Source organism: Apium graveolens, chromosome 3 (assembly GCF_009905375.1).
Source record: "Apium graveolens cultivar Ventura chromosome 3, ASM990537v1, whole genome shotgun sequence".
Taxonomy (NCBI): domain Eukaryota; kingdom Viridiplantae; phylum Streptophyta; class Magnoliopsida; order Apiales; family Apiaceae; genus Apium; species Apium graveolens.
Window position 1 is genome coordinate 223,483,130 of NC_133649.1, and position 23,330 is coordinate 223,506,459.

A 23,330-nucleotide genomic window follows, 5' to 3' on the forward strand; every position below is an offset into this window, starting at 1 on the left:
ATGCACATCAGAGATTTCATCGAGATTTGTGACACTTTCAAGTTCAATGGAGTTTCTGAAGATGCTATTAAGTTGAGACTTTTCCCATTCTCTCTGCGGGATAAAGCTAAGTGCTGGTTACATTCTCTACCACCAGGGTCTATCACCAAATGGGAGGACCTTGCTCAAAAGTTCTTAACTAAATTATTTTCTATGGCGATGACAGCTGCAATCAAAAATGCACTTACTCAATTTGCTCAGCAATCTGGAGAATCTTTATGTGAGGCTTGGGATCCATATAAGGAGATGCTTAGGAAGTGTCCTCATCATGGGATGCCTGACCGGATGATCATTAACTGTTTCTATAATGGATTGGGTGCTACTTCTAGACCCATGCTTGATGCAGCATCAGGAGGAGCCTTGTGGGATAAAAGCTACGATGAAGCTAATGACATTAGTGTTTTTTCTGAATTGCTTTTAAAATTCAATTTTAAGTGTACTCTAATATAGAAACCTTGTCGACTGTAGCGTTCCTATGTATCTGTGGATCTTGTTTAATTTTTTTCATTATTAGAAAATATTGTAGGATCATTTTTTTTTGTTTTTACATGTTGTCTAATCGCAAATCCCTTTCACTTATTTTTTATTTAATAATAATTAGTGAATGTCTAGTTCCCCATTTTGTTCCATCTTCTTTTCCATTCCATTTATCAAATTTAGTTTGTGTAATGTGGTTAATATACTGAACCTGCTTGTAGCTTATGTTGTCCTGACTCCTGAGTATGTTCTTAACCTGATTTTTTCCTCTTTTATTCTGTTTTCTTTTTACGGAGACCTTAGTGCACTAAAACCCTTCAATATCACATATTAGTTCTTAAGTACGGAGTCTTTAGATTCAACGAAAATCATATTTACTCCTATAAGTTCTCCAAATATAGTTGGTCAGATAATAACATTTAATTTAAATTGATGATGAGAAGGATAGCTAAATCAGGTATTAGAATTTAGGTCTATTAACAAGGAACAAAATTGTTGTATGGAGATGATAATGTACACTTGAATATATCAATATATGCAGGGTTAATGAAATGCAATTGTATATTACTTGCATTTATTGATTTATAGTTGGCCATTTTTTATATAAAAATTCTTCTACTAATAGTTTTTCGCTTTTTAAAATATTTATGATTTGTAGTTAAATGATCGTGCCAATGTCAAAGTTATATTGCAGAATAGGATGGTTCTGGTATACTTCAAAACCAGAGAAACCAACCGCTTGTAACCAGTATTGGTGTTGGCTTCTTACATAATAGGCTTGGCACTATCAGTATGTAGTGGCTACCGAATAAGGTTATTTGATAACTGAGGTCCCCAGAACCGTATTATTTATTTATTTATTTGTAATTTTTTTTTCAAATTTTAATTTTCTTTTACTTGTTCTGGTTATACTCTAATTACACTATATTTTTTACAAATTGTTGAATTATGTCAGATATCGTATTGTATGTCAATACCCTCTAATTCATATCATGACATAATCATTGATTTTAGGTAGCTCAAACTTCAGGAAAAGCACTTCTTGTGGATGGTAGTGATGATAAAGGGTTTTAGTACAGAAGCACATGGATATGCTATTATCTATTATCAAGGTACTTAGAAAGGATGAGCGTGACAAGGTGTTGGCTGCATTATATATGGTGTGAACTCGTGTCAGTTTGAGTCTACACCAGGTATATGTGTTACAGTTTCTTTTGTTGATCATGTAATTTGAAACATTTTAAATGCATGCTTTGTTTCTGAGAGGCGGCAAGTCTGCAGCTCCTTTCTAAAAATGGAGATTTGTCCCTCCTTTTATGACACTCTGATTCTCAGCTCTTTTCTCCATTTCTGTTTAAACTTATCTGGCTTTAGAAATTTGTCATTTGTGGATCTATATTAGGTTGTATTTTCTACTTTTACGACTTCCTATAGAGTTTAGTTTAGGCAATGTATTCAACAAATATAATCAAATACAGAAAAGTAATCAATGACTTTGCTTTCATAAATGTTTTTAATAGATATTGTTGGACACATGTGTATAGACTCAAAAATTCCTAAATTGGCAACTCATGTTATCGACGGATTGTGATAATCACGGTGACGACGTAGATTATCCTTAGGCTGAAAGTACATCAATGAAGTTGAGTATAAACCTCAAATTAATTCTATATATGTTTGGTATATCCATGTTATAGAAATTAAGTTGCATGATTTTCTGAATTTTTGAGGACTACTAGATTTATATAATTTAGTTTCATGACGATCAAGTTTATTTACATTTAATTATTATTTTCCCTAATTATACTTATTTTTAATTATGTACTTTGCCTATTTCTTATATTCTGCAATGTTTTGCTCTATTTCATTGATTAAGCTGTCTTCCTTTTTATTTGAAGTTAACTTCTGCATTTCAATATTGTTCAGGATTGATCGATTTATTGGAAAATTGAGTTTCATGTTTGCTGATGGCTGCTAAATGGATTTTTATCTTGCTATAATGGAGTTAAAATTTTGGTGGTGGCCCTTTAGTTTTTAGTCGCAGGTTGTTATTTAGCTCTTGGTTATTTTCATTTTATATATCAAGTGTAACAGTACCAAATTAATGTTAAATGATTGGATGTTGAACGAATGAGAATTTTTATTGTAATTGTAATTTTAATTTTAATTTTCTTGTTAATCTTTAGGTACCTTTTAAATGTATTGTTAGCAGGTAGCAGGTATGGCTAATTTTTTCTAAACGCATGAACAATCTGTGACATAACAGGTGCATAAAATATAGTATAAAACATGTTATATATGTTTGTTGTTGAACAGGTGACGTAATATAATAATTTTATGAGGCTGTTATGCATCATATGCGTCTGTTCCAAAAGGACGCATGAAACTTTATGCGTCTACTAACTGTAAACAGTCACATAAAAGATATATTTATGCGTCTGTCCAACACTTTTTACGGCTATTGTCAACAGACATTTAGCAATTATACGGGTCTGTTCAAACCAGACACATATATCTCAGAGCTGATACGTCTCCTCCATATGCGTCGGTTAAAACCAGACACATATGACCTTTTTCAACAGACGTGTATGATACTTTTTGTACTAGTGTTCGTAAGTAATTTTAACCATCTTACTTTCCCTATATAATCACGATAGAAAACTTGTGCATTAAACTGTTATGTTGTCAAATTCTATAGACATATAGGGTCTCAATATAATTTGTGTCTATTCAGCTTCCATCTCTTTTGTGGATGTCTGGTAGTATGGTATTCATACAACGAAAGTTAGCGTTTATCAGTTTCGTGTTATCTGATTAGTGTCATCACCATTATATGCTAAGGTTAAGGATGAAAAGGTTATTGAATGAAGTATTTAATGAAGTTAGAATCCCATATTTGTGTTATATATTATTCAAATCTCTTTAATCTCCTAGTTTATGTTCTTTAGTATAATTTCTTAGTTAATCTTAGTTAAACAACCTCAATTTGTTATTCGTCTTAACATTGGATAATAACCATTCTAGTGTTGCATAAATACATTGATTGAAATTAACCTAAACCTATCCCTGTGGGAACGAACTAGAATTTATTCTATATTACTTGTGATCGTGTATACTTGCGTGAATATTAGCGCGTGTTTAGCCCTAATAGTATCCCTTTGAGATACAGGTTCTTGTGTGCTTTATCCAGGTAAAAGACCTTTCCCTTGTAGCCTCTTGACAATTTCTTCAACTTGCACATGAGAAATCTTCCGATCTCTCTTGGTTTTCTGCTTCACAGGAGAATCAGACAAATTCACAGGTGCATCAGGATTAGATTGAAAATCAGGATTTGGTGTAAATGCCCCCTGTGTCTCCTCATCAATTTCATGTTTGATCTTGAGCAAGTTCTGATTATAATATATTTTGACCAATTTCCTTTTCTTTGGGCTTGTACCACCATCAGGATTTTCAGCACTATGAACAACATCAGTAGTTGTGCCCTCTTCAATTGGTAGTACAACTGGTCTTGGAGAAGAATCAGATGAAAGGTTTGGAAATTTAGAATATAAGGTATCATTGTCCTCATATGAATCTTATTCTAATCCAGCAAGCACAAGTTTCCTTTTAACAGATTCTGAAGGTTTAGAAGAATGAGGAACTTGTGTTGCTTCAACTTTTGACTTTGATACATTAGAATTTGTAGCCCTCTGAGCCAATTCTCTCTTTCTTTATACAAAAGGTGTCGAGGTGACTTCTGTTTCGATTTAAGGAAAGAAAAATGAGCATTGTGGTCAAGAAAAGGATTGGATGTGTCCTGTTTCATAGTGTCAGATTTTTTAAAAAAAAATTATTTAGGTATTTTGTAAGACAAAAACACCCAAGTAAGATATTTTTCATGAGATTAGCATTAAACCTTTCCTCAATCATTTCTGTGACACCAGTTGCTCCTTCATATTTTGTATCTGTTCTTCTATTGTCATAATAACTCAAGTAGAAATCAATTTCACATGTATTATTGAAATCTTCATATTTAATCATGCATTGCATAACAAAAGATGAACAGTCACAATTTATAAAGCGCTTAAGAATAGAGGGACAATTAAGCATGCATCATACTTCTAAGAGACATTAAGAAAGATATTTTCATTCATAATAGAAGATGAGTACAAAATAGAATCATAAAATAGTCCTAACTTCTAAAAGATAGAATCTATTCCTAGAAACCATTCTGTCTTCAGCTTCTTTGCAGCCTCATGTTTCTTCATAGCTCCACGATGATAAATTTGTGAGATGGAGGATGTAAAAGAAATTATATTCTCTTACAATTCTAGAGTTTGAAGACGACGCTGTTCAGCCTCTTCTTCCATGTGTTCTTCTTCCATTGTGGTCTCCAGTTGGCAAAACTAGAGATCCGTCTGTTGCTCAAAAGAAAGATCATCATATACTGACATTGTAACGTCATGAGGATAATATATTTGTTGGTTGATTTGGACTTGAAGTATGACCCTCTACCATGATGTGAGCAGGGTAGTAAACTCCTCCGTGAGAGCGAGTAAAAACTGATCTTGATTCATATTTTCGGGTTTGAGAAGAAGATGAGAAGTTGTGTTTAGAGTAGAGTGGATGATTTGTGAGATGAATTGCATGTTTATATAGACGAGAAAGGAGGAATGGAAGAGACTCTTTGTTAACCGTGTAACAATTACTACTGTAATAATTACTACCGCATGCATAATCTTACGTGTATCTAGGAAAAAAGCAAAGTCTCTTTATTAAATTGCTCTTCCCAATATTAAACAGATTCTTCAATCGTTTTTACAGATATACACTTCATTAGTTACCACAAGTAAGCAATTAATAATTACTTACCCACTTACTCACTGCTTATTTCAAATACTGATTAAATATTTATTTTGAATAAATTCAAAATATTATCAGAATATAATAGTGAATCAAGGTTTGGCCATTATCAGTATTTTTTATCGTAGGGAACCCGAAACCGCTACCATTTGGGTGCGCACTGGGTAAATCCCACGGGCTCACGCAATATCCTGGAAACCATATGAACGAAGGTAAACCGCATTTAAGGGATAAGCTCTGGCTCAGGTAGCATAATCATAAATTCTCCTCCCGTGGGATTCGAACCTGTGACCATATCAGTATTTTATTAATTTTTTTATCATCTTGTCGAAGCTACTCTCTCTTTACAGTGAAAATTATAGCATACACTTGACGGAACCCGGTATCAGGCCCCGAATGTACATACTCAGGTTATGGTGCTTACAAAACATGATATGTCCCATCTAAAGTTCTGATGGTTGCTTAATAAGGAATGAGTAGTACTGCCAGTACTGTACTGGAATGTAGGCAAGGCCAGTCACGTTGTCACTTCGGTTCATTATGGGTGTTTGGAGACACTACAAAAAGAAAATAACTTTCCTAGGTTTGGTCTCTCCCTCTCTCCTGTAGATTGTTCACTATTCCATGTTTTGCACTCCATCTGATCATTTTATATTAAGAGTTAATCAGCGATCTTGATGTTCGTAGCTAGGCACCTAAGGTTTCGTTAAGCAATAGGCACCGAGTTGAACAAATTAGTTTCTGCTTAGTTCATAAATATAGACACATTCACTTGTGAATTGTGATCATGTCTTTCCGGCTGTAGTGCTGTGTCAAGATTAAGTCATCTTTACCTTATTCTTCTAGCCAAGGCAGAGAGCATCATCAAATATTTTACTATCAATTGTCAACTTTTTTAATATATCATGCACCATATGCTTGTCCCTTGTAAATTATAAAATTCAATAACCAGCTAGCTTACAAATGTGCTCTTTATAAATCATTATTACCTCCAGTCATACATTGTAAATCCACATATATCCTATTTTAGAGGGAATAAAACATCAATTATAATTTTTTAACACAGAGTTAAGAATAGTTCGATGATTCACAACCTTATTTTTTAGGACAATTAATAATTTTGTTATTGGTTGTCATGTTATGTTAGATTGAATTGATTGACTTATCTTGTATTCTTAATCAGGGCACTACAGATCATTCATGGACGTGTAATGACAGCCACTTCCCCATAATTATATTATATAAGTCTTCTTAATAGCAGGTTAGATTCATTCAACTAATTGTTAAACTATCAACTCTTAATTTTACTTGTCCACCCAAATAACCTTAAATAAATGCTGTAAATTTCAACAATTACTAAACAATTTCATTATAGAAGAAACCGCAACATTCTGTTTGGTGTTATTTAAGTATCAACTATTTGGTGCAACATTCCAGACATAAAGGATTAATTCTGTGGATGTTTTTAAAAGTGTGTACACCCTTTCTATTTATACGTAGTCATGGCTAATATATAAAGAATCGAGCTTCAATTTTTAAGCTAACTAGATAAATCAATTTTCTATCTTGAGGTATTACCTAAATTAAAGTATATAATTCGCTTACATAATATTTTTGTATAACAAGTACATTTCTTTGTACAAAATCACGTGGGAGTGTTTAATGATAGTTAATAATCATACGTGACGGAGCTTACATTAAAAATGCGGAAAAATTTAGGAGAATATTAGAAAGTTGGCCGAGAAAAATCCTGAACTGAAGGTTGACTTTGAAGATTGAAACTCCGGTGGAGATGGCAACTCCAGTAGAGATGATAGTATTGATGGAAACTTTTGAGATGTTAGAAACTTTGTTTATTTGGTTTAGTTAGAACCAGTTGTTGCTTTTGGACAGAATTTGGAACTTTTTATGTTGGGTTGCTTGGAACTTTGTATTTGTCAGATGAAATTGTACTTTGGTTAAAATTTCTCAAGTTAAATATGTATTCAAGTTTTAATATTGCAAGTAGATTTAGATTGTTACAATTAATACAAAAGTGTTACAATATATACATGAGTGTTTAAAAAAGGAAGTGTTACAATAGGCTATAAAAATGTTATCAAAAGAATTTTACGATTTTACAATATTGTGTTACAATATCAAATAAGTTGTTGCAAAAGAGTTCATTGTAACATTTTTTTCGGTGTTACTAAAGGTTTAGTTTTGTTGCAGTAGAACTGCGGTTACACCTACATGGTGTTACCATATAACAGAAAGTGTCATCATAGGGTATCTATTGTCACACTTTTACAGATGTTACTAAAATTCAAAAAGGGTTACCTTATACCCCTATTGTAGCAGGGGCATATCCAACACCCATAAATTTTGAAAAAGTGTAACCATAGCCTAATTTTGTGCTTTAGGTAATACTTTTTGATCATTTTAACACTTATTTTTGGTGTTGCTATAGGCTAGATATGGTGTAGTGAACATGCCTCTCATTATTCTAAACAACTTCTAGAATCCAAAACGAGAAGTTATGTTATTGCTGAGTCAGAATTAGATGATGAGGACAATGCTCCCTTATCATCAAAATTTCAGAAATTGAAAACTGATTTTGCTCAAGCACCAGTTATTTTACCAACTGAACAGGGCACATCAACTACTGATGCTGCTAGCCCTAGACCAAAGAAAATAAAACTGGTTAAGACCTATTTTATTAAACAAGCATTAAAGATCAAGAAAGAAATTGTTGAGGAAGGTCTAGATGCAGATACTCAAAGAACCTCTAAAAGTTATAAGGATGGTAATACTACAGTTGTTCTAGTTTCAATTTCTGACTCACCAATAAAGTTTGATCCAAATGTGAGGAAATATTTGCTACTTCTGAGCAAGTGCAAAGAATTATGGCTGATATTCCGCAGAAGGAAGCTCAAGAAACAGCTGATGAAAGAGATTTATCCTCTAGAATCTATATTTAAAGAGGTCTAATCCCACAAGAACTTTCATCTCCTCATGGTGAAGCAGCTACTATAGGCTCTGTCCCACAAGAACCTGCATCTCAAAGGGATGTAGAAGACACAACAAATCATGATCCAATAGCCATCCAAACTATTTAGGAAAGGCATGATGCTGAGATTACCAAGCTGACAGATGAAGTCTCAAAAGTAAAAAAGCTTCTGCAAGACAATTGAGTTTCATTATAAAAAGAATTCAGGTAGTGTGCATCTCAGCAAAGCACATGATGATGATTCAGATGCAGAAGAGGGGAGTCCATAAGAATCTGAATCTCAAAGGGATTTAGCAACTCCAATACCTCAAGCCATACAAAGTACACTACCTCAAAGTGGTAGTGAAGGCTTATCTCCTGATGCTACCAATCTAGCTTTGGATTTGGAAGGAAGGGTGCATCCCACTCTAATATCCACTAAAGGTCTTTCAGTTCCACTTTTGGATGCACTTCCTCTATAAGAGGATGATATGTCTATAACACAAGGTATAAATACTAACTCTTCTTTCAATTTAAATACTGATACTATTTTGTCAGCATTTATTTTTCACTCTTATATTGATGGTATGATCATGGATAGTGCTCCACAAGAGAGTATCCCTATTCATATGACCTCAGACATCTCTTCTCAGCCACCTCTTATTTCTGTAGGACATGAATATCTGATCTTTTCTAGTGGAATGAGGGAAAATATTTAAAGAAAAATAGAAATACAGAGCGACAGGCTCCTAAGCTGGAAAAAGGAGAGGTAGATGAGAGTCAAGATTTAGCTAATCCTTGTAAGGAAACTGTGACTCTTAAAAGTCATGAGATGAGTGGTGTGAGAAGTAGTGAGAGTACTTTAAAAGAATATAGAGATTTAAGTGTTTCATTTTCTTCTCTTGTAGGTGCTCAGAGTATCAAAGATATTGTTGTCGGTGAACATCCTGTAGTCCCTCAGTCAAACTCTGATGCACCAAGTGCTCAAACTGATATTTCCCCTCCAGGTATAAACTCTGATATTTTACTATAGTCCACTCATATATCCACTTTTAACATTGTTGTAATCCCTGTGACTGCTGAAGCTAAAGTTGCAGAACAGTCCATTCCAAAAGCTGATATTCCAGTGTTTAAACTCATTCCTGAGTCTACTGTTCATTATACTGGAACTGAGGGCTTGGAGTTAGATAAAGAGGTTCTCATTCCAATGCTTAACAATCCTGAGGGAATTGAGGTAAATTTGATCGATGATAAACTCTGATGCTGAAGGTAAAGTAGCACAGAAGTTCAAAGAGCCAATTGCTGATGATGAAGCTTCTAATCACTCTGGTTCTGATGATGATGATGATGAAGATGACATTGATCCCTCTAAGATCAATATTTTTTATATCTTGATGAAGATCTTAATTAAATCATCTTTCCAGATGACATGCATGAGAGAGAGAGAAAAAGAAGCAAATGGATGAAAGAGTTGCTGAGATGTCTCAACTGTATTTAGTAGAGGAATGGATTTCTAAGTGGAAGGATCCTAATTATCCTATCACTGTTAATCATGCTTTACCGCACCTGCAAATAGCTGAGAGACAAATCACATATCCAAATATCTTAACTCATCTCAAAGCCTCTTCTCTCATGGTAAAGTCAATTCATTCGAAGCAAGTATTTATGAAAACTCTGAAGGTGAAGAGAAGAAAAACAACTTTGTTCTCAAGGATCTTAAAATTACAGCTTTTGATTTTGAGGTAAGTAGAAGATTGTTTGAAAGAGAAAATCCTAGAGTTGACCTTGAGCAAGTCAGACTGATGGAGGAAGAATTTGCTATGTTGAAATCTCAAATAGCAAACACTGAAACCGTTCCTCAAATTGAAGATATTCCTAGAAAACAGACTAGTCAAAGACCTAAAGAAAAGGGAATAGTCATCAAGTAAATCAACACAATTGCAAATGTTAAAAGGCCTAATAATAGGTCTAAAGCTATATTAAATGCTGATAAGATGTATAAGGGGAAGGAGAAAGTTATAGAAAAATCAGCAGTTTCAAAATCTCAAATACAGATAGATTCAGTCTATACAGTAGGTCAAGATCATGATGATGCTGATGAAGATAAAATTTTTAAAGAAGAAGCTAATCAGGTTTATAAGAAAAGAAAAGTCATTACTGCATCTGATTGGGCTGAAAAGCTGAAAATCACTTCAACCACAGACTCTGCTCAAGTTGAAGAGGTAAATACTGATACTTAACCGGTCTTAACCACTAATACTGTTAGGAATATGTTGTGTACTTGATAGTAACTTGAAAAAAACACTTAGTAGATTTTAGTTAAGTGATTTTGTAGCTTTCAACGGATGATCATTTTCAACATTCGTTGAAAGAGTAGCTTATGTAACAATAAGACTATTAGCACATTTCTGCATACTTGGATAGCTTAGTGAACTAGATGTTATAGATTGTCCAAGTTATGTTAACTACTAGATTGATATGCAAGATAGGATGGTTAATTGTATATATTAGATGCCCTGTAATCTTGTGTAAATGAAGTAAAATTAACTATCAAGAAGACAGTCTCAACAGATGATTTACAAAGCTTCAATGGATGATCAACCTGAGTTTCAATGGATGATCAGACAAAGTTCCAACGGATGATCAATCTAAGTTCCAACAGATGTTCAAATACAAAAGAGTAGTTGATAGTGACTTGACAGTCACATGCATTGGTTGTATGCAAATGGAATGTGGCAGCCTGTTTGAAGGTTTTAGAGAACAAATAAGTATTTCCATTTCCATGCTAAACTAAAGATATTCAAAGATGCAGAAAAGAGAAGTGAAGAAGCATGATATTAGACTAGAACCATTTTGTCTTATTTGTTTGTCTTTTTATCATGTAACTTGGTAATATATATATATATATAAACCAAGTGTAGCAAGTTGAATAGTAATAAAATATTCAAGTTAGTAAGCAAAAACTAGAGAAATAGAAAAAGCACAATCTGTAAAGAATTTCTTTGTAGTTCTTGTTGTTCAACTTGTAAGAAGCTGTGTACTATTGGTATCACAAAGTTCTCTACTTAATATATATATATATCTCTGGTGGAAAAGTTCAATCCACCAGAAAGTTTTTAAATACTTGTATTTAATTGCTTTGTGATTTAATTTCTGTTATATTCTTATTCCGCACCATTGCAAATCAAACACAGTTATTTATTTGTAGAAGAACTGTTCTTAAAACCAAAAAAAAGCCAAAATTACATTCAACCCCCTTCTATAATTCTTCTTTAAATTGTTTGGGAATAACAGATACTACTCATATTGAAGACAGAAATTTTCAAGAAATAGAAGCTGATCATTCAATTCATGATGAGAATCCAAATTCTGATGAAGATAAACCTAGTTCAAAAAATTCTACAATCCTGATAACTCTCATCTTTCACTAGCTGACAAGAAGACGTTATTGTGCAGTATCAAGATACCAGAAACAAAGAGAGACTCTTATCAAACTATTAAGAAAATCTACAGTGGGATATGTCAAGCAAGAATAACTGGTAAAATAGGTGGTCTGGGTCTACCTAATGATGATACATATCAAGGTGATGCTCTTATTATTAGAGATCATAGAAATTTAATAGAGATTAGATAGAATGTGAAGCTTGAAGATCTACATAAAATAATATATGTCCAAATTGTGCTTGACATGTTACATACAAAAAAGCCAAAGGAAAAGATCATCTATTTTCTTATTACATGTAAAAGGTTGAGAATCTCTCAAGAGCAAATGCTGGACAAATGATGGAAAGAGTTAGAGTATGTTGTCAGTTTGCTTATGTTTAACAACTCTAACACAACTAGATGGTCTGAATTCTAAAAGAATCTGGTATATAGAAAACAAAGAGGGATGCCAAAAAAATCTAAGTACCTTCCAAAGTACATTACTGAAAATGGCTCAACTGCTGATATGCCTAATGGAGGAGCTTAAAAGTACTTACTTTAATCCTAATGGAAAGAAGATTGGATTTCTTGAGCTTGATGGCCTATCATTGGGAAGATTAAAGCTTCATGACCTCAGAGCAACTATTTTTCAAAATGATGAATCCACTCAATAGCTGAAGGATATCAAGCAGAGGATATATATGTATTTGAACATTGATGAGGAGAATTTTCTCAAATGATTCTTTAATGAAGCTACGGTATATGCCAAAATTCAAGACTGAAGACTAAAGTCTGATGCACTAACTATAAGATTGTATATTTGTTTATATTTCTGCATATAGATAATTTTTGACATCATCAAATAAGAACTTGTACATATTTTTATAATGCAAAAATTGGGGGAGATTGTTAGATATAATTTGATAATATCAGAAGTTAACCATCAGAGTTTATCACGGAAGATATTAGAGTTTATCATATCAGCATTTGACAGAAGATGACATCATCAGTGTTTGTTATCAGAGTTTATATCAGTATTTGTTAGAAAGCTGTTTCTCGGGAAGTAATTGATTCTATGATAACTACTATAATTTGTAGAGATATGTCGGTGTAGGACTTTACCTATTTGTAGCAATCAATAGTTGGATATGTATTAGGTTTCCTTATTAATGTATATCATATCAACTAGACTAATTATGTAACTCTGTAGTATATAACCACAGATTAGGTCAACATTTTAAGTGTCGATTATTGATATATCATTTAGTGTAACCTAGCAGCTCTTAAGGATATCTGTTCATCTTTGGAGAGAATTTTGTAAACAGTTTTTATCCATTAATATAAAGACTATTCTTCATACTTGAGTTTCAATTTCGAATTGATTGTTATATAATATATTCACCCCTCTACATTATTACTTAAGGCCTAACATGATTTATAATATTCATTACGGTTTTGGTAGGGTCATATTATGCTTTATTGGGGATAGATTAAAAGCCGATCCTAATACAGTCCATTATACTAGATTTTGTCAGCTTATATTCAATCATTGTTGTCTCAATATAGAAATTCCCAAAAATCAGCAGATACGTATCTTTAAATTAATAAGAGAGCATTTTTTGATTTAATTTCCAAGGTTGAAGGGAAGGATGCTCTTCCTGATCTTAAAATACATGTTCAAGCCAGGGACTTGCTACTTGAAGGTTTCCTGAGAAAAATGCACAAAACATTGTGCAAGGTGCCAAGCTATAGGCAATTACTGATGGGAACCCCCTATAGTTAACCCAAGCACCACAACCCAAACACAAACTCATGTACAATATACCTCATGTGTCTCCCAACAGGAACTTATTGAAAAATCCAAGAATGTAGTAAAGTTTGATATTTCTCAAGCATCAGGACTAAGACCTTCTCGAAAACCTACCACCAGATCTTTGGAGGAACAAGGTGGAAGTAATGTACGGGCTTCTAAATTATTTCCAAAACCTTCCACTACTCATAAGAGGAAGTTTGTGTCCTACCTGTCAGACTCTGATGACGAGGACAATGCTCATTTATCATCCAAATTCAAGTCCTTAAAGTTTGATATAGCACCAATTAGCCATGGATCTACCAAGAAGGCTAAGTTGGTAAATACTAACACTACACAGGGCACAACTAGTTCTTAGAAAAGGCCAAGAAGTGATAAGGGTAAATCTACTGATGCTGCTCTTATTGAAATATTCGATTCACATGTCAAGGAAAAGAGAAAGTTAGACATATTGAGGTCACCTTTGAACAGGTGAAAAGAATAATGAAAGATATTCAGGAAATAAGAAATTTTGATGGTAGGGATCCTAATAGAGGATTACCTTTCTCTTACAAGAAGAAACTGAAAAACAAAAGCCAACAATCAGCAAAAGAGAGGATTGTTGAATTTCTCTTTGGACCTACCACACAAGAAACTATGTCTCAAAAGGATACAACAGCTACTAACAGTCTTGTCCCACAAGAACCTTCAGCTCAACGGTTGAAAAAGACATCAATGCTGACTTTGGTATTGTTAAAGGTTTGTTTGAAAACTATAATGTTACAGTAAAGTCTGTTGTGAATATGTTATGAACTTGATGATTTCATTAACAAAACACCTTAGTAGATTTAACTTAGTGAAAAATTTAGCACTCGAGGTATAAAGAATATAGTCCCGACGGATGACTCAATATAGTCCCGACGGATGATAATTTGTTATCCATCGAGTGAGTAGCTTGTGTAATAATAAGTCATGAAGCACATTTCTGCAAACACCTTTGTTTAGATTCTGTAGTAGCATATAAGTCATGTTAACTTTAATTAGATATGCAGAATAGGTTGATTAATTGTACATAAATGATGTTTCGTAATTCTGCATAAAGGAAATGAAGTCAAGTGCCAAATAGCTGCCCGACGGATGATCAATAAAGCTACTCGACGGATGATCAACAAAGCTACTCGACGGATTATCAATAAGGCAACCCGACGGATGATCATGTACCCGACGGATAATCAATTCAAACATCTATTGACAGTGACAACACAATCACATGCCTTGAGTGTATGCAAAAGGAAGGTGGAAGCCTATTCAACTGGCTTTTTGAGAACAAAGAAGCATTGCCATTTCCATGCTATTATGAAGATATTCAAAGATGTTGGAATAGAGTAATGAAGTAGCATAGTATTAGACTTGATAGGTTTTGTTTTATTATCTTGTCTTATTACTGTGTAATCTTGGTGATATATAAACCAAGAGTAGCAATTAGAACAACAGGAAGACTAAGCAAGAAAATTCTCAGAGAAACATTTGTAAGCTGTATCCTTAGCATTTCTCTGTAAGTTTAGTTGTTCTTATTTGTAAGCAGCTGTGAGCTATTCAAGCTTCACAAAGTTCTCTCGATATATATATATATATATATATATATATATATCTGGTGGATACTTTCTAATCCACCAGAAAGTTTTAAAGACTTGTGTTTTTATTACTTTGTGTTTTGATTCATATTCAACTTGTTATTCCGTACTTTGCAAATCAAAACACTGTCATATATATTTTAAGTTAGAACATTTTATATTTTTGAAAAAGGTTCAAGAATTCCATTCAACCCCCCTTCTGTAATTCTTGTTGCATTTTTAGGGACTAACAATTGGTATCAGAGCAAGCTCTTAAAGAACAAAGAGTGCAAAGATCACAACAAATAGCAAGATGAACAAGAAGGATGTTGGAGTCAAGATTCCTTTTCTAGACAAAGATAATTACCATCACTGGAAGGTAAAGATGCATCTTCACTTACTTTCTCAAGATGAGGCTTATGTAGATTGTATAGAGAGAGGTCCTCATGTACTAATGAGAGCTGCAACTGGAAATGAGGCAGCAGTTCCGAAGCCAAGGCATGAATGGTCAAATCCTGATATTGAAGAAGTGAATAAAGACAAGAAGGCCATGAATATTCTATTTAATGGAGTTGATGGTGATATGTCTGACAACATCATCAATTGTAAAACTGCCTAGGAAGTTTGGGATACAATTCAAATTATCTGTGATGGCACTGAACAAGTTAGAGAAAACAAGATGCATCTACTAATTAAGCAATATGAGCATTTCCACTTTGAAGAAGGTGAAACTCTCACTGATATCTTTAGTAGATTTCAAAAGCTACTAAATGATCTAAAGCTGTATGGAAGAGTCTACCAAATCAAAGATTCTAACCTTAAATTTCTGAGATCCCTACCAAAAGAATGGAAACTAATGACAGTCTTCTTGAGAAACTCAAAAGAATACAAGGAGTTTACACTAGAGAGACTGTATGGCATTCTAAAGACTTATGAGCTTGAAATAGAGCAAGATGAAAGAATGGAAAAAGGGAGAAAGAAAGGAGGTTCCATTGCACTGGTTGCTGAGTTAGAGAAAGAGAAGGAGATGAAGATAGAAGCTGTTGAGTCTAATTCAAAGGTCTGTGAAAACAAGGGCAAGGGGCTGGTAGCAGAAAATGAAGATTCTTTGAGCCAAGATGACATGGAGGATATTGATGAACATCTAGAATTTCTTTCCAGAAGATTTTCCAAGCTCAAGTTCAAGAAGAACTTTGGAGCAGCTAAGCCAAATATAAACATGGTGGATAAATCAAAATTCAAATGTTTCAAATATGGCCTGGCAGGGCACTTTTCCAGTGAGTGTAGAAAGTCAGATTCCAGCAAGAAAAAGTTTGAGCCTGTGGATTATAAACAGAAATATCATGAGTTGCTCAAACAAAAGGAAAGGGCTTTCATTACACAAGAAAATGACTGGGCAGCAGATGGTCTGGATGAGGATGAGGATGTCAGCTATGTCAATCTAGCCCTAATGGCCAAGTTTGATGAAACATAGACAAGTTCTTCAAGTAATCAGGTAATCACCACTAACCTTGCACATTTATCTAAAGCTGAGTGTAATGATACAATAAATGACATGTCTACAGAATTATATCATTTGCGTGTTACACTTAAGTCTCTTACTAAGGAAAATGCTACAATCAAAGAAAACAATTTGTTTTTAAGTGAGAGAAATAATGTGCTAGAGTCTCAATTTATTGAATTTGAAAAATTGAGAATTAAGTGTAAAACTGCTAAGGATGAATTAACTGATTCCTTGAAGAAAGAAGAGATCTTGACGAAGTAGCTTGAACGAGAACAGGAGGTGATTAAGGCATGGAAAACATCTAGAGATGTTCATGCTCAAATCACCAAAGTTCAAGGTATTGAGTCCTTTTGTGATGCAGCCGGGAAGAAGACTAAGGAGAAGCTGGAATCCAATTTGGTTGAAGGATTGCTAACAGATGTGGACTCGACGGATGATGAGAGTAATCCGTCGGCTGTGAGCAAGCCTGTGAGTAAATCCAAACTTGCCAAGTTAAATGAAAAATATGGATCAGTTTCTAAAAACTTCATTTCAGGAGAATCTAGCCAAGTGAAGAAGGAAAAGAAAGTGAATGTTGGTCATCTGTCTATCAAGCAATTGAATGACAGACTAGAAAAGATTGAGGTTAAAACAGAGGCTAAAAGGAAAAATAATAGAAATGGTAAAGTAGGGATTAATAAGCATAACAACTACACACCTGATAAGTATGCTCCAAGAAAAATCTGTGTAAAGTGTGGTAGTGTAAATCATCTGTCTGTTAATTGCAAAAATGCCATGCCTACTTCCATATCTATGCCACCTCATTTTCCCAACATGAATGTCATGCCTTCTATGCCTATGAATGCTATGTCTACACAGAATATGAATGCATAATTTGCTAACATGCCATTTGCACCTAATCCTTACTATGCTGCATTTAATATGCCTCAAATGTTATTTAGCATGCCCTAATGGAACAACATGTTTACTAATAGCATGCCATTTCCTGTTAATCAAAATGTGCATGATAATTATGTTGCAACGAATGGTTTCAAAGGTCCAACTCAAATTACTAAGGATGAATCTGATATCCTAAAGTCAAATGAGATCAAACCTAAGAAACAGAAAAAGAATGCTAACAAAGAAGGACCCAAGGAAACTTGGGTACCAAAATCAACTTGATTTGATTTTAATGTGTGCAGGGAAACAGAAAGAATCTGTGGTACTTGGATAGTGGCTGTTCAAGACACATGACTGGAGATTCTACCCTGCTCACAGAGTTCAAGGAGAAAGTTGGCCCAAGTATAACTTTTGGAGATGACAGCAAGGGTTATACTGTGGGATATGGCTTGATTTCAAAGACAATGTTATCATTGAGGAGGTTGCCTTAGTGGATGGTCTCAAGCACAATTTGTTGAGTATCATTGCTGTCTGATAAAGGAAATTCAGTAACCTTCAACTCAGAAGCCTGTGTTGTGACAAACAAGAGGAGCAACAAAGTGGTTCTCACTGGAGTGAGAAAAGGAAATGTATACTTAGCTGACTTGAACTCATCAAATACAGAATCTGTTACTTGTCTTCTCAGTAAAGCAAGTCAAGATGAAAGTTGGCTATGGCACAAGAAGCTATCTCATCTAAACTTCAAGACCATGAATAAACTTGTAAAGAAAGAACTGGTTAGAGGCATTCCTCAAGTGGAGTTTTCTAAGGATGGACTGTGTGATTCTTTCCAAAAGGGAAAGCAAATTAAAGCATCATTCAGAAAGAAGCTTGATTCAACAATTGAAGAACCTTGCAACTGCTACACATGGATTTGTTTGGACCAGTCAATGTGTTGTCCATCTCAAGGAAAATATTTTGCCTAGTAATTGTAGATGATTTCTCAAAGTTCTCTTGGACATATTTCCTTAAGTCCAAAGATGAGGCAAGTCAACAATCATCCTGATTTCAAAGTTAGAAGAATCAGGAGTGACAATGAAACTGAGTTCAAGAATTCTATCATGAGAGTATTTTGTGAAGAAAATAGGATTTTGCATGAGTTTTAAGTAGCAAGTACTCCACAACAAAATGGAGTAGTAGAAAGAAAAAACAGATCACTTATTGAAGCTATAAGGACAATGCTTGAAGAGTCTAAGTTACTAAAATATTTCTGGGCTGAAGCTGTAAATACTGCATGCTACACTCAGAATATTTCTCTGGTTAATCAAGAAAAATGCATGACTCCCTATCAATTGTTCAAGAACAAGAAGCCAACTCTAAATTTTCTTCATGTCTTTCGCTGTAAATGTTATATCTTGAGAAATCAAACTGATCAGAATGGGAAGTTTGATGCTAAAGCAGATGAAGGAATTTTTGTTGGATATGTTGTTGGTAAAGCATATAGAGTCTACAATATAAGAACCAACATTGTTGTGGAATCAATACATGTTGTGTTTGATGATAAAAAGATTAAAGAACTGCAAGATGGAGATTACCATGAGAGCCTTAAATTTGACAATATGGAGATGGTTAGTGATGACAGTGATGATGAAAGTGATCAAGAAACAGTATCAAAGGATAATGCAGAAAAATCCTCTACCAATGAAGCACAAAATTCAACATCTGTCGAGTTGCAAAAGGCTTCATCCATCGGGAGATAATCTGCTTTATCCGTCGGGAGACAACTAGCTTCATCCGTGGGTACTCAAAATTCACCATCCGTCGGGTCATCAAAAGAAGCTGAAAGTCATAATAGATCACTTACAGAAGGTTCCCCTTTCTCAAATCAAATATCCATAAAATCAGGGGGAGTTTCTAACAATCAAAACTCAATCACACATCAAGACAACAATGAGGCTTCTTCATCTAGAGCTAATCTACCTCAACAAAGAAAATGGACAAAGGATCACCCCTTTGAGCTCATCATTGGTGATGTATCTTCTAGAGTTCAAACAAGGAGAACAACTCAGGAAAATGTCTATATAGCAGTTTCCTCTCTAAGGAAGAACCAAAGAAGGTAGAAGAAGCTTTCTTGGATCCTGATTGGATTTTAGCTATGCAGGAGGAGCTAAGCCAATTTGAAAGGAATAAGGTATGGAAGCTGGTACCCAAGCCTAAAGGAAAGAATCCAATAGACACCAAATGGGTATTCAGAAACAAGATGGATGAAAATGGTATAGTAGTCAGGAACAAAGCTAGATTGGATGCTAAGGGCTACTGTCAACAAGAAGGAATAGATTTTGATGAAACTTTTTGTAACACCCCCAAATCCGGGGTCGGGGATCCGGGTTGTCACGAGTTCCATTTCCCTTAATAACACCCAATCTTAATAATTAATTGACTACTCTGTACTGTGACCCCATAATAAACACACACACCACACGTTATAGTCTCAGAGATGAACATCCAAAAATAATCACAATTCATTTTATTCCACAATTATCTGCCAATACACCTTAAAAGGTTTTCTGAATAAAATTTACATTTTCTTTGCCATTATTACAATTCATAAATATATATAATCTGATATATCAAAAGTTGAAAGCCTAGCCTATTGGTAGTTCCTACCTCAGCTACAGCGACATTAACGCCTATAGGAAACTGCGGAACGTTTCCTATCCGCTCGCAAATTGGGAGCTTGGTCCTATTCATCTTGTCTATCTGATGTTGTGTGGTGAAAGAAGAAAGCAAGGGTGAGCAGCAAGTCCACCAAAATAATATGTATAATGATTAACAATATATGAGCCTTCTCATAGTACTCATGAAAGTCTTGGTCAAAAGAAATGAACCAAGTTGATATCTTAATGCGATGAAGTCGCAAAATATTCAGTATATATATATACACATATACTTTTCAAAATATTGGAAGTCCTCTTCCATGCATAATATACACAAAGTCCCAGTGTATAACTGTATAAAAAAATATCGTTGCAAGGTGATCTCATATATCTAACCTTGTCTCAACGTTTTTCTGAAAATCTTTGTCATGCATAAGATAATCATTTACTAGATATAAGTTTAAAAGATGAAGTTACAAGATACTCCAATATACTTATATCTTTTCCAAATACTACTTGAACTACCACCGTTCAAATTATAATCAGTTTCAAAAGTTCATCACATAGATGAGACTACAAGACAATATTTGAATAGATTCAATCTTTGAATATCATTATAAATAATGAAGTTACGAGATACTTCATTAAGTCCCGACATATATATACACCTATATATATATATACATTTCCTGAAAACCTCTGTCATGTAAAGTATGAACAGAATTGCAATATCCAATAAATTTGGAGAGGAAAGAATTTTGGCATAAACCTGATATCTTGCTGATCAGGCAAAGATACCAATAAGTAACATTTTCTACTAGTAGATGGACGAATTCCCCACCGGTCATCACCCTGGTCGCAATAGGACCTTATGCTGGACTGCCACTCAGCCACTTATGCATTTGATGGACTGCCACTGAGCCACTTACACTATCATGGACGCCCACTGAGCCCATGTTGCTTATGCCGACTCAATAGATGGACTTACTTCCCGAACGTTGGGTAAGTAATCAATTCATTTACCAAAACTGCAACCTTGTTGCGAATATAAAATACACCATAGAGCCGGATCCCTTAGATTTTTGAGCGAGTATTCAAGTCCCCTTAAAATGGAAGATCTTGAATTTGAAAACAAGTTTTGGGATCCGCTCTACCCTTTTTCAATTCATTTTGAAGACTCGAAAACATTTTTTAAGAATGTTTGGAGTAATGCTGATTCATGAAATAAATCAGTCCCAATATGAAAGAAAAATCTGAATATTATTATTTAAATAATATTCCCATAAGAATAATTGAGGTAGAAGTTGGAAATATTATACTTGAAACGAGTATTAAATAACCAAAGATATACTTATATGAAAGTACTATCTTTATTTGAATAATCGAAAATAAGTTTGATTATTGACACCTTATTCTTTAATAAAATAAAGAATATATCTCAGCAAATAATCGGAGTCATAGATCCTCAAATGAATATTCAAATAATATTCATTAAATAATATAAACTGAGTCATAAGCCCTCGAATGAATATTCAAATAATATTCAATAAATAAAATAAAAGGAGTCATAAGTCCTCGAATGAATATTCAAAATAATATTCATTTAATATAAAGGAGTCATACGCCTTCGAATAATATTCGAAATAATATTCAATAATAAAATAAAGTTAAAGTTATCGAATAAACCTTATTCGATTAATAGTTTTGAAAACTATGACCATATATATATATATATAAGTATATATATATATATCCATATATACAAAATCTACTCGGGATCCTCGACTCCCGGGTTTAGAAAATATTTTCACCTTTGGGTCCCTGTACTAAGGGTATATGCAAATTACCGCTATCCTCTAGCATAGGTATTATCAACTGAATCACCAGATATATATATGGAAAGAATGCGAAACAGGCATGCATATATATATATATACCATAGCAGCATGCTTCAATATATTGCAACATTTGCTAATTAACCAACATGCATCTATCACAAGATAATGCAAATACATATAATCATCACCACAACAGTTATAACGGGTAGAAAACTTGCCTGAGCGACTGGGGGTTACGAATGGCTCGGGACGAGTTTGGTAACCTATAAACAACAAGTAAGTTGGAATTAAACCAAAGTCACTTGTAAATCTATAATTTAACTAACTTAGACTCTAACGCTTATTTTGCGCTTACTGATTCACTTAAGTCACTCGGGTACCCTCGGCTCCACCATTTTTAATAATTTAACCTTTACGAGTTTTAAGACGATTCCTTTGCGAGTGTCTTACCAACTGCCTAACACACTTACCATAAATGTTTCATACATTAATTAACCCTTTTTGGTCTTTAACCTTTGTTTCAAAGTAAGGCGAGGGGAAAAGTTTCGTTCGCGAAATGCCGTTACTTGAAACGGTCGTTTCTCCTAAACCGTGCATCGGAATCGAACGAACTACATATCAAAACGAAGCTCGTAACATGAGCTATCTAAAAATGGCAATGGTCATAATCTAGCAGGGGTTTCTCGGGTCCTAATGTTATGCACAAAAACAGTCTAAAGAAAATCGGACGTTACGACGGCTATGTTTACGCGATTTCCCAATTTTAAACCATTCAAAACCATCCCAATTCAACCTCAAATCCAACATACAACCAACATCCATCCTTATCACATCATAACAACCCCAACCAATTCAATTTTAACATTCATACTTATGCCTAAGCTTAACTTTAACCATACTTAAGTTCTTTTAATCAAAACAACAACATTTACCATTCCATTTCACTACCATTTCAAATCCCAAACTCTAATCACAACAACAAGCTACAATATCACCCTACTAATCAAAATCATCTTATAATACATAGGAATCTAGGGTTTGGAGATGATATACCTTCCTTGAAGTGGTGGGGGGAGCTAGGAAGCCTTAAGAAGCTTTGAGAAGTCTTAAGAATGCTTGGATCTTCAAGGAAAACAAGAAAAATTTCAAGTTAAAAACTTGAAAACACTATTCATTGTCTTCTTCTTTGATTAAATGAAGAAGATTGAGAAGGAATTAATGGCTTAAACTCATGATATAGCCCTAACTAAGCATAAAGATGATTAGGGAATTATCTTACCAATTTAGGATGCTTGGATCTTTGATTTTGAAATTCTTGCCCT

At 34.1% G+C, this 23,330-nt stretch overlaps 1 non-coding gene across 1 annotated transcript; it reads right to left on the reverse strand.

The window, feature by feature from the left end:
- Positions 1-207: 207 nt before the first annotated feature.
- Positions 208-314, reverse strand: LOC141715288 (small nucleolar RNA R71). Its single transcript, XR_012572055.1, has one exon. It is a non-coding gene; the product is annotated as a small nucleolar RNA R71 (small nucleolar RNA).
- Between the last annotated feature and the right edge of the window lie 23,016 nt (positions 315-23,330).